This window comes from Dama dama, chromosome X, assembly GCF_033118175.1.
Source record: "Dama dama isolate Ldn47 chromosome X, ASM3311817v1, whole genome shotgun sequence".
NCBI lineage: Eukaryota > Metazoa > Chordata > Mammalia > Artiodactyla > Cervidae > Dama > Dama dama.
In genome coordinates this window covers 129,101,642-129,114,871 of record NC_083714.1, presented here as the reverse complement: position 1 = coordinate 129,114,871, position 13,230 = coordinate 129,101,642, and the positions used below count along the sequence as shown (strand labels likewise).

General features: G+C 39.5%; 1 protein-coding gene across 3 annotated transcripts in view; it reads left to right on the top strand.

Annotated features, from left to right (window-relative positions):
* POLA1 (DNA polymerase alpha 1, catalytic subunit) overlaps positions 1-13,230 on the top strand; it is a 285,949-nt gene that overhangs the window by 246,307 nt on the left and 26,412 nt on the right. The window lies entirely within an intron of this gene.

Sequence of the window (13,230 nt, the reverse complement as noted above, 5' to 3'; positions counted from 1 at the left end):
TGTTACACAGAAACTTCCCACTGGTCTTCTGGTTTACATGTGGTAATACATACGTCTCAATGTTACTCTAATTTGTTCCACCCTCTCCTTCCCCTGCTATGTCCACAAGTCTATTCTCTATGCCCGCATCTCTATTCCTGCACATAAGTTCATTACTATCATTTTACCAGATTCCACATATGTGTGTTAATATATGATTTTTTTTCTCTTTTTGACTTACTTCACTCTGTATAACAGGTTCTAGGTTTATCCACCTCAGTTCAACCGAGTCAAATTCATTTCTTTTCATGGCTGAGTAATATTCCATTGTACATATGTACCACATCTTCTTTATCCATTTATCCATTATCTGTCAGTGGCCGTGTAGGTTGCTTTCATGTCCTGGCTATTGTAAATAGTGCTGCAATGAATATTGGGGGGGTACATGAATAATGGGGGTACATTTTTGAATTATGGTTCTCTCAGGGTATGTGCCCAGTAGTGAGATTGGTGGGTCATATGGTTCTCCATAGTGTTTGTATATGAGTTTGTTTTTGATTTACCAAATATTTACTGATGGCCTGCCATGCACCAGGCATAGCCAAAGGTGTCTGTCCTCATGGCACATTCTGTAGGAGACAAAGGCAGTCATTTCAGACAATAACAACTCCTCCTAGAATGGTAAAATGGGGGGAGTGGTATGGTGCAAGGGGTAGGATGTTCTTTGTAAAGAGGTTACCTGAATGAAAAGAAACCCGCCATAGGAAAGTCTGCAGGCAGGTTATTCTCGGCCAAAGGCAAGAGGAAAGAGCCTGGGGCTGGAGCATCTTGCAACTGCTGGGGGACAGGTGTGGCTGGAGGCCCGCCAGTGAGGGGGAGGTAATAGGAGATGAAGCTGGAGAGAGAGGCAGGGGCTAGATCTGCGTCAGGAGTGTGAATATCATCCTGGTTACAGCAGGAAGCTCTTCAACACTTTGAATAGGAGAGTGGCGTGATCCGCTTTAAGACTTGTACAATGCTGGCTACTGTCTGGTGAGTGACGCTAGGCTGTGTTTGCACCAGGGGAGCCTTTAGGAAGGCCCCCCGCTACCTAAAGTGTCCAGTTCCTGGAAACAGCCCATGATTTTCTTCCAGAAACGTCTCATGCAGGCCTGGAGGAAAATAGTAAAGCCTTGAAAATTGTGTATTAATTAGGGTGAGTGTGAAGAGCATCGCAGCTTTAAGGGGTGACTGGGCTCACCAACCTCATTCTTGTCTCTCCATGGTGCTTGTTGCAGGCTCTGCTAAACAGCTGCTGAGGACCTAAAGACCTAGTGTGACAGTAATTAAATTTGTAAGTTGTATTGCCTCACACTTATAATAGGGATGGAGATCAAGAGTTGTGTTCGTATATGAATTTTTGCTAGATAGTAATAATCAGTGCTAGAAACTTAACTGCATTGATTCCAAGTGCCCTGCTGTTCATAAGTGTCAAAAATAAGACCTTTTGATTTTTGTTTTCTTTTGATACTGTTGAAATATGTTATTGACTTCGGAAAAATTAAATATACCTTTCACTTAAATATTATATCTTTTGAACTTTTGAATGTGAGGGTTGAAATTTCTGATGAGCAAAGAATTGTGTGTGGGATTGTTTTTAATTACTATTTAAAAAAAAATACATTAATGACTTCTGGTGATAGTAGAAAATGCTAACTCCTTTGAAAACCTGGCTGTGTTGCTAGATCCACATTTGCTTTTCTGTGTTTTTGTGAACAACTGATCAAATTAGATTCGTCACTCTTGGCTTGTGGTGATTTGAAATTGAAATGGAATATATTAAAGCAGCCAACCACACTGATTACATTGCAAGCCTCATTTAATTTCATACATTCACACATTACAGTGAAAGGCGGCTTTTTTTAATGCATGATTGTGACTGTACCTTGAGCAACTCCAAAGGTCATCTGTAATGGGTGCATAATTTGTTAGTGTTAGATATCTGATTTATGGTAGGTGTTCCTCAGCTTGATTCGTACGAGTTGTAAATATGGCGAGCATCACAGTCAAATCTGTAAGAAGTTCAGCCTGTCATATTCAGCAGTATTGTCTTATCCTTCATTGGTCAGAAGACCACAGTAAATCACAGAATAGCTGTCATCCTCAACTAGAGCAAGTGCCAGAACTGCGCCCCTATCTCACAGGGGTTAAATAAGCTATTCTCCTTAAGAGGGCGGGCTGGCCCAGGTGAAGGTGATCAGAGTATTACCAGCTCAGCTCATGGCACTTGCTCACTTAGCCACTTCAGTCTTAGTCCCTTCAAAAGACTGTGAAAGCACCTTTTCAGTTTCATAAGAGCAAGAACATTTGTGAGTTTGCTCTTTTTTTCTCTTTTCTTTTCTATCAGTTTTATTAACTTCATTTAGTCTGCGCCTTCCTGTGTGACAATCACTAAGGGGAGACCTCCCTCTAAGAGATCCAGAGCATGATTAGTACCCAGTCTCTGTCCTCAGGAAGAGCACAGTTTGTCCCACTGTAGTTGTTAGAACAAGAAATGGCGTAAACCCTGTCAGCGTCTCAGCAGCACAACTGGCCCCAGGCAGCCGCCGTTGTCCCTAACATGGTCGCATGTGGGGTTAGAACTGCACGGGGAGAAAAACCTGGGGTGTGCTTTATGGGACCTCAGCTGCTTTGTTTGAGAACTTAGCTGTGAAGTTGCCTTTTATTTTGTTTACGATGGTAGATACTCCTTTTGATCTTATGTTTCTTACAGTTTAGTGTTTGCTCGGGATTCGTAGATTTGTTTTTCTTGGCGTTGATCAACCAGTTTGTTATTTTTCAGCTTTCAATAACAAAAGGCACCTAAACCATTTTTAAAGCTTTATTATTGAAAGTCCTCAATCGGGGAGGGTGTGGAGAAAAGGGAACCCTCTTACACTGTTGGTGGGAATGCAAACTAGTACAGTCGCTGTGGAGAACAGTGTGGAGATTTCTTAAAAAACTGGAAATAGAACTGCCCTATGACCCAGCAATCCCACTTCTGGGCATACACACCGAGGAAACCAGATCTGAAAGAGACACGTGCACCCCAATGTTCATCACAGCACTGTTTATAATAGCCAGGACATGGAAGCAACCTAGAAAACAAATATTTTCTAAAACCCCTATTGGAAGAATTACTTTTAAAAACTTTCCTTTTCACCTCTCATATTTGAGGGGTGTGGGATAGTTAAATTCTATTTGCTTAGCTAATTTTAATCATGCAAAGCAGTCTTATCAACTATAGTCACCATGTTTTACATCAGATCCTCAGACTTTATTCACCTTATAGTTGAAAGTTTGTACCCTTTGACTAATCTCTCCCTATTTCCCCTAACCCCTGACAATGACTTTTCTACTGTCTGTTTCTGAGTTTTGACTTTTTTTTTTTAAGATTCCACTTATAAGTGATACTGAGCAATATTTATTTTTCTCTGGCTTATTTCATTTAGCATAATGCCTGCAAGTTCTCTCCATGTTGTTGCAAATGGCAGGATTTCCTTCTTTTTCATGGCTAAATAATACACACACCACATTTTCTTTATCCATTCATCCGTTGATGGACACTCAGATTGTTTCCATATCTTGGCTATTGTGAATAATAAAAGTTTTTATAAATATAACTCAAGATTTCCTCGGAAAGTAATTCCATTTTAGAAACAAAATAGATATTTTGGACTAGTGTAGGGAAAAGAGAAAATTGAAGAGTGATTTTAAAAGAGCAGTGTTCCCAATCTGCATTCTATGTAAATCCAGTCCAGTATATTCCTGGGTTCCTTGACCACAGAATTTTCAAAACTGCCCTGATTCTGCCTCTGAATCCATTCTGCAGCTTGCCAGCCCATTTTCACCTGCTGTGCCTTCATTCAGGCAAGCCTCTAAGCAGAATTCCTAGACAATTTTTTTTTTAAAGAAAATTTTGTGAGGATTTTTTTCAATTGAAATATAGTTTATAAGAGTATGTTAGTTTCAAGTGTACTACATAGTGATTTGACATTTTCATACATAATGAAATAATCACCATAAATTCTCTATCCCCATACAAAGTTATTACAATATTATTGATATTTTTTATGCTGTATGTTATATCCCTGTGGCTTATTTATTTTATAACTGGAGGTTCTACTGGAGGTTTGTTAATCTCTTTCACCACCACTACCACCCCACTCCACCCCCCACTCCCACTGAAACAAATCTTTATTGGTCTTTCTGCTTGTAGACCTGTTGCATATGGCTTCATTATACTTCAATATACTTCATTCATAATCTTATATTGATTATACAGTTAAATAATATTTTAATGTATTAGCTTAAATGAAACATTCATAAAACTTACCTCCCCTGTTTTATTTTAGTTTATTTTTATCATGGCTACTAGAAAATTTTAAGTGACATATGTGGCTTACATTACATTTCTACTGGACTGCAACTGCATCTAAACCTTTGATTCATCTTCTGCATTGCTGCTTTCCTGAGCTTCCCTGGTGGCTCAGATGGTAAAGAATCAGCCTGAAATGCAGGAGACCCAGGTTTGATCCCTGGGTCAGGAAGATCCCCTGGAGAAGGAAATGGCTACCCACTCCAGTATTCTTGCCTGGAGAATCCCATGGACAGAGGAGCCTGGTGGGCTACAGACCATGGGATCGCAGAGAGTTGGACATAACTGAGCAACTAACACACTGAATTGCTGCCAGAATATCTTGCTAAAAAACAAACTCCCTAAACTAAAAATCCTTTGAAGTCTTTTGAGATAAGAAGTAATTTACCAGGCCTTAGCTTAGCCCACTAGTCCTTCCCTAAAGGCCTTCACTTTCAAAAACTTTTGAAATACTGTGCTGTCCAAACAAAGTGTCCAGCTAGATTCATGTGGTAGCTTGGCAGCTTTCTAATCTAATGACTGCCATCTCTGTAGCACCTCTATCTTCAAATATTCAATAGTTATTAGACAGTTGCTACATAGTACCTAGATTTAAGTAGAGTAGGATATAGTAGAAAGTGCTTTGCATCAGTTCTTCATTAGTACTAAATTTAAAAGTTCACTATAAACTCTTGAAGGACAGCTATTACTGCTGTTGATAATCCTCTGCTGGGTGATGTACCTTGTTCTGGTGGACCAAAGTGTGTGAGTGGGTGCTCCCAGGGGACAGAGGTGGTACAAGGACCCAGCCTTCACTTGCAGATATTGAGGGGTGAACCTACTGAGAAAAGAAACCCCAATGTGTTGACCATGCCAGAAAGATTAGATGGAAAGCTACAAAACAAAATCTGAAAGATCAATGCTTATGAGATCATTTTTCTTTGAGAGAAAAAATAAATAGAAGGATGTTGGATGAAATGGCAGAACAAAAAAATGGGTCCTAAGATGAGCATTTAAAAGTGGAACACCTGTTCCATGAGTACTCTGACGATTTGGAATATTTCTTCTTTGTCCCTCAGTATAAGTCTAGGATGGCTGACAGACTAAGAGAACCACGTCTGAGGTGTTTGCCAAGAGAGAGGTTTGTTAGGTGTGCTGTAACTGGCTCAATTTGATATGTGTGTAATGCCATGACAGCCACAACCTAGAAAGAACTAAAGTTATTTTCTAGTACTGACATACTGCTTTTACTTTGGCTTTGATAGTTAGAGATTTGATTTCTTTCTATCACTGTGTTGCTTTCCTTCCTCAGGGGACCATAGTATTTTGCATGTGCAGAGAATTTTGCATGTGGTTCAACTTCCTAATGGTGTGATAGCACTGCGCTTTTAGAGATGTACTTGCTAAATGCTTGCTGTTAGTTACTGCTTCTGTAACCTTGTGATTGGGCATCCATAAAGATGCTTTTTTTTGCACAACTTCTTTCCTCACGCAGCAAAACTATCACCTCGGAAATGTTGGTCTGTGATTCTCTCAGTTCCGTTTCTGCTCTCCTCCTTGATCTTCTTTGGCTGGTGCCCCTTCTGTGTCCAGAACTCTCCTGCCACTGCCTTCCTCCCAACCTCTAAAATACGGTGAAACCTCTCTCTTTGCACTTCTCACAAAAATAAAAAGCCTTAATTTGTGATGTGATTTATTGCTCTTTGCATTTTCAAACTTGACTTGCTTTATTTTATCTTAAAGGAATGTCAGCATAACCAGGCCATGGGTTACTTTTGGAGAAAGGATACTTTCCTATTGTTCCTAAAGTCATTTATACACAAAACTGCCCTTAAGGCCAACTCTGAAAGCAAACCTGACTTATTTCCTCTTAGAGTGCCCGGGAAGAGTGAGAAGGGGCCTCTTTTATGCTTGCTCTCCTCCCCAAATAAGCAAAATTCACCAGTTCTTATGGGGGCTCCTGCCAGCCAGCCATCCCTAGAACCAGAGACAAGTTTTACCTAAGCATGGCTGACTCTCCAGCAGTGGTTCTCCACCTCAAATGCCCAATAAATCCTAACTTGGGAGCTTAAAAAAAAAAAAAAAAAAAGCCAGGCCACACCCCAGACTATTTAAATCAAACTGTGGGTGGCACCTAATCATCAGTATATGTCAATGCCAGCATGCAGCAGTAGTTAAAAACCACTGCTCTAAAGTCTTTCCCACTTTCATGCTCTCAAAGCTTGTTCCTAGACTTAGTCCTTGAGACTATGAGGACGCCATAGGGGTTCCATAGGGAAAGAGCATCATATTGCTTTTCTGGACAAACCATAATGCCACCACCCACTGACAGCTGTCATTTATTGATCAGTTATGTGTCACACACTCTATGTCTGTATGTATGTTATCTTTATGTTTTTACTACATCTTTATATATATTATATTTACTTTTTGCACTTTACTATATTTTACTGTGTTTAATTTTAGCTACAAAATGTGTCTTATTACCATTTCACAGAGAGGAAAGGGAAATGTTATAGAGGATAGATGATATGGTCAAAATCACACAACTAGTAAATGAAGGGAAACAGCTGATAATAATGTTGATCACATGTTAGATCAAGAACAAAGAAGAGAAAAACTAGGGGAAAAAGTTTAACCGTGTACTAATTACTATCAGTTACACCAACAGTTTACCGTTTGTACCTAATTACACTATAATACAATAATGATTATGATTGTAAATCATTATTAAACAGATATCCTATTAGGCAAATTTTGATTACAGAACAGCTCGAGTCTTTGTTATAAATAGGTGTGAAATGAATAGCTAATAATCATAGCTAATATTGTATCGATTATTTACTATCCACTAGGCATCACAGTAAGTACTTTATGTGCATTTCATTTAAACTTAAAAAAAAACAAAACTCAGATCTGTATTATGATATTCCCAGTTTTGTTCAGATATAACTGACAAATAACATTGTATAAGTTTGAGGTGTATCACATAATGGTTTGAACTTCCTTGTGGCTCAGCTTGTAAAGAATCTGCCTGCAATGCTGGAGGCCTGGGTTCAGTCCCTGGGTTGGGAAGATCCCCTGGAGAAGGGAAAGGCTACCCACTCCAGTATTCTGGCCTGGAGAATTCCATGGACTGTATAGTCCATGGGGTTGCAAAGAGTTGGACACAACTGAGCAACTTTAACTTTAACATAATGATTTAATATATGTATACATTGTGAAATGATTACCACAGTTAGTTTAGTTAACAGCCATCACCTCACATGGTTATAGTTTTTTTCCTTGTAATTGGAACTCTTAAGATCCACACTTCTGGCAACTTTCAAATACACCATAGAGTACTATACTGGAGGAGAGGAAGCTGAGGTTAGGAGAAATTGAGTAGCTGATCGGGTAAATGGCACATCCAGCTCTTCCACCCACATCTGTGGGACTCAGAGGTCATCGTCTCCAGGCCTTCACTCTTTCATCTTCTTGTTTACTATAGTATAAATAAATACAGTGGTTCATGTATACACAGCCTTTATACTTATCACTAATGTGAAGTGGTTCTCTATTGGAAATTGTAACGTGGCTTGTGAGACGGGTATAATTATTTTACAAGTCTATAAGAGTTTCCATGTCTGCTGTTAATAGTTTTAATTTTCAATATATGTAATGGTAACTTCATAAAATCTTACTGCTAGGTAAGAACAATCCCTATTTATTCTCTTCACCATTCAGTCATTTAAAACCAACCTGTCCTCTTAGTTTAAAAAGTAATGACTTCCAGAGTCATCTTAATTCTTAAATTGTGTGTATCATTAAGGAATTGTAGAATCTGTCCATATTTTAAAATAATCATTTTTTATTAAAAGATGAGAGTGAAAAAGCTGAAACTCAACACTAAAAAACTAAGATCGTGGCATCCGGCAAATAGAAGGGGAAAGAGTGGAAGGGGTGACAAATTTTATTTTCTTGGGCTCCAAAATCACTGCAGATGGTGACTGCAGCCTTGAAATTAAAGGACACTTGCTCCTTGGAGTAAAAGCTATGACAAACCTAGACAGTGTATTAAAAAGCAGAGACATCAAAGGTCCATATAGTCAAAGCTATGGTGTTTCCAGTAGTCATGTATGGATGTGAGAGCTGGACAACAAAAAAAGCTGAGTGCCAAAGAATTGATGCCTTCGAACTGTGGTGTTGGAGAAGACTCTTGAGGGTCCCTTGGACTGCAAGGAGATCCAGCCAGTCCATCCTAAAGGAAATCAACCCTCAATATTCATTGGAGGGACTGATGCTGAAACTGAAGCTCCAATACTTTGGCCACCTGATGTGAAGAGCCGACTCACTGTAAAAGACCCTGATGCTGGGAAAGACTGAAGGCAAAAGGAGAAGGGGACAGCAGAGGACAAGATGGACTTGAATTTGAGCAAACTCCAGGAGATGGTGGAGGACAGAGGAACCTGGCATGCTCCAGTCCATGGGGTCACAAAGAGCTGTATATATGACTTAGCGACTGAACAACAACATTAAAAGTGGATCCAAAACATGCACATAGAAAGACTTATTTAATCAGAAATATTTGAGTGAAATGTTTCAGGTGGGAAGCATTCAGTTCAAAAAACAATTTCTCAACCTAGAGAACCCTAACAAAATATCAGCACATTAAAATATGCTAAGAAACTAAATGCATGTCCTGTTCCAATTCATGTTGATGGAAAAAGAAGCACCTTGCCTCAACCCTGTTTCATACTGGTCACACAGGGTGGGAGGTGGTATTCTGAAAACATTCCTTGCCTCATCTTTGTTAAAGTCCTCTTCTAGGGATTACAGCTGGTGGAGAACTATACAGGCTTTGGGCTCAGAAAACATGGGTTCCCATTGTTATGTCTCTGTTAACTCCCCAACAGATTGCCATGTTGTGAGTTTTCCAACATTCCTCAAAGAGATGTTGCTGAATGAGGAATAACTTAGTAATGCTTCAGTAATGGCTGTCCTTTATAGAGCTAGTATGTAGACTAAGATTCTGTCATACATAGCTGAAATCAAGTAATAGTGACAAGTTTATAATAATACAGAACTCTTATTCGTAATCATATAAGTAATCTATAGAACCTTTTAAAAATTCCTTAAAAAGAAAGCTAGTGTCTTATGTTAGCAAAATCCCATCTGGAACCATTTAGAAAATGTTTCACCTAGTTTTTCCTCCAACCTAATAACTCCCTGCCAGTCACTTTTTGATGGTACAGAACTCATTTTCACATCACTAAAATTCTCATGACCTAAAACATTTGATGTTTGAAGGAGGTTTTGCTGCTGTTCCTCTTGGGGTGTGCCCTAATTGCTAATTGAATCAAGCTCCTTCTGCATTATGATCTAATGGAGAGATTGTAAAGTCAAGCCCCTTCAAAAGAATCAAATGTCAAGGTGCCTGCTCAAGGGATGTATGTGTTGACTGGTGGGAGCTAGGGAGTACATGCCCCACCTAGAGGTGTTTTAATATTTTTTAATTTTTAAAAAATACTTTCAAATATTGAACATGATCAGCTAGACAGAACAAACCTGAGTATATTCTACTGAAGATCCAGCAGTTCACAGAGCCTCAGCTACTCAATCTTGTGATAATCAATCTTACCCCCAAGTTTGGAATAGTTATATGCCACTTCATACTTGTTAGTAAGTTCAATGTAAGATTTGAATATACCAGGAAGGTCACAAAATCAATTATCGTTATTAGGGCTCACATTTTAAAGTATTTTAATACAAACAACTGAAGGACTATTTTCTACCCAAATTCTGATGTTCTTACATATATCCTAAAGTTCTTGAATTATATAAAATGCCTTCTTGGCATTTGTACATCTTATTAGCTTACTGCCTTGCACATAATAGGCACAAAAGAAATGTTGAAATTAGGGAGTGGTCACACCAGATAAATCCTTCAGACTTTTCACAACATGTTATTATGAAATCTGTAACTCTAATTTATGGACAGTATTAATACTGTGCATTTTGAAAGACACTTTTTCTCAGTCATTTTCACCCTGAGTAATTCTGTAATTCCTCAGAGTTTCTAAGGGCCAAAGGCTGTGATTAAAGGGTCGTAATACCCTCAGCAGTTAATGCATCAATAAAAGAACTTAACATTTGTGGCTCCCCTAGACCAGGTGCCTGTTCTGTGCCACACATAGTGTGGACCCTCCTGATGCTGCTTCTATGAGTCATTCTTGTTATTTCACTTGTTGCAAATACTCAGTCCTGGGGTGATTTCCATGTGGATAGTAACAGACCTTTCTGCTTCTAAATTAAATTCTGTGCTGCTGGTAACATCTGTTACCAGCACCGTCTCCAAAACCACCGCTAAGGCCATCAGTGCATCGATTGGAATAATTGAATGAACCTAGGTAACCTGGTAATGTGTCCACCGTATTAGGTTGCTCTAGGAAAAGAAGAGTTCAATTCCTTCAAATTCTCAGTGGAGAGTATGTGCCCCCACTGAACAATCTGCTTGGATATCAGACACTTCGATATCAGTGTACACTGTGTACAGAAGCTGTTTGTACTAGAATTGTATACACAAAGTACATAAACTAAAAGCCTGCCTGTTATTGGAAAACACTAACATATGCTGATGTCAAGGCAAGCTTGGTAAATGGAAGATCAATATGTTTTCTTTCCAAAGTTAAACTTCTGATTTCCCCTCAGTCTCTCCACTCCAGCTGTAATCATGCTTTCCAGCTCAGATGTGGCTTCTTTCATGGAAACTTCCTTTGGCCCTCTGCATAGAGTTAGGTGCTCACCTCCTCACATAGCACTTTGGAGACTTTGTCATGTCTGCTTTTTCCCAGGCACCTGTCTTCCTCTTAAATGTGAGTTCCTCAGAGCCAGGGCTGGGTACTGTTGTTTCCATCGTTGTATCCCTGAGCACAGTGCCCAGCCATGTCTGATGGTGGACATTCCCTGTGTGCCTGACAGTGAATGAATGAATGAATGAAACGATATGGCTGCATGACCTTAATACCCTCACTCCTTCCCATCCTGGTTCTCAGAAAGTCAGGAAGCCAGGTTGAAAGAGTTCAAATGTGTCATGGACGTTAGGGTCTGTACTTTGACAGTTTGTGGAGGAAAGAAAAGGTGAGCAGCCAACCAAATCCTTTCATTAAAAATAGCACAAAGACTGGTTCCAAGGGAAAGTTTTCTTTTTCCTCTGTATGCTTTTGTACTTTTTCCCCATCATTTCCAAAATTAAATCTGGAACCCTTTCCTTAAGTGTTTCTGGTTCTTAGCAGAAACAAAGATACCAAAGAAGAGTCCTCTTTGCTCTTTCCTCAATGTTCTTCCCTCCAGTTGACAATTCAAATGAAGCAAGTTTCTGAAACTATCTAATACAGTTTATCTATTTCCCTGGTGACTCAGACGGTAAAGAATCTGCCTATGATACAGGAGAACTGGGTTTGATCCCTAGGTTGGGAAGATCCCCTAGAGAAGGGAATGGCAACCTACTCCAGTATTCTTTCCTGGAGAATTCTGTGGACAGAGGAGCCTGATGGGCTACAGTCCATGGGGTTGCAAAGAGTTAGACACAACTGAGCAGCTAACACTTTCACGTACATAAAAGATGATGCTGTTAAACTGCTGAACTCAGCATTTGGCCACAGGACTGGAAAAGGTTAGTTTTCATTCCAGTCCCAAAGAAGGGCAATGCCAAAGAATGTTTGAACTTACCACACAGTTGCACTCATTTCACATGCTAGCAAGGTGATGCTCAAAATCCTTCAAGCTAGGCTTCCACAGTACATGAACTGAGAACTTCCAGAAGTTCAAGCTGGATTTAGAAAAGACAGAGGAACTAGAGATCAAATTGCTAACATCCCTTGGATCATAGAAAAAAACAAGAGAATTCCAGAAAAAAAAATCTATTTCTGCTTCATTGACTATGCTAAAGCCTTTGACTGTGTGAATCTTAACAAACTGGAAAATTCTTAAAGAGATGAGAATAAGTTACCACCTTATCTGCCTCCTGAGAAACCTGTATGCAGGTCAGGAAGTAACAGAAGCGGACATGAAACAACAGACTGGTTCCAAATTGGGAAAGGAGTACATCAAGGCTGTATATTGTCACCTTGCTTATTTAACATATATGCAGAGTACATCATGTGAAATGCCAGGCTGGATGACTCACAAGCTGGAATCAAGATTGTGGGGAGAAATATCAACAGCCTCAGATATGCAGATGACACCACTCTAATGGCAGAAAATGAAGAGGAACTAAAGAGCCTTTTGATGAAGGTGAGGAGGAGAGTAAAATAAAGCTGGCTTAAAGCTCAACATTCAGAAAACTAAGATCATGGCATCCAGTCCCATCCCTTCATGACAAATAGATGGGGAAATGATGAAGATAGTGACAGACTTTATTTTTCTTTGGCTCCAAAATCACTGTGGATGGTGACTGCAGCCCTGAAATTAAGGGACACTGCTTCTTGAAATAAAAGCTATGAGAAACCTAGACAGCATATTAAAAAGCAGGAACATTACTTTGCCAACAAAGTCTTTATATCAAAGCTATGGTTTTTCCAGTAGTCATGTATGGATGTGAGAACTGGACAACAAAAAAGGCTGAGTGCTGAAGAATTGATGCCTTTGAACTGTAGTGTTGGAGAAGACTCTTGAGAGTCCCTTGGACAGCAAGGAGATCAAACCAGTCAATCCTAAAGGAAATCAATCCTGAATATTCATTGGAAGGACTGATGCTGCAGCTGAAGATGAAGCTCTAATACTTTGGCCACCTGATGTGAAGAGCCAACTCATTGGAAAAGATGCTGGGAAACATTGAGGGCAGAAGGAGAAGAGGGAGACAGAGGATGATGGTTGGATGACATCATCGACTCAAT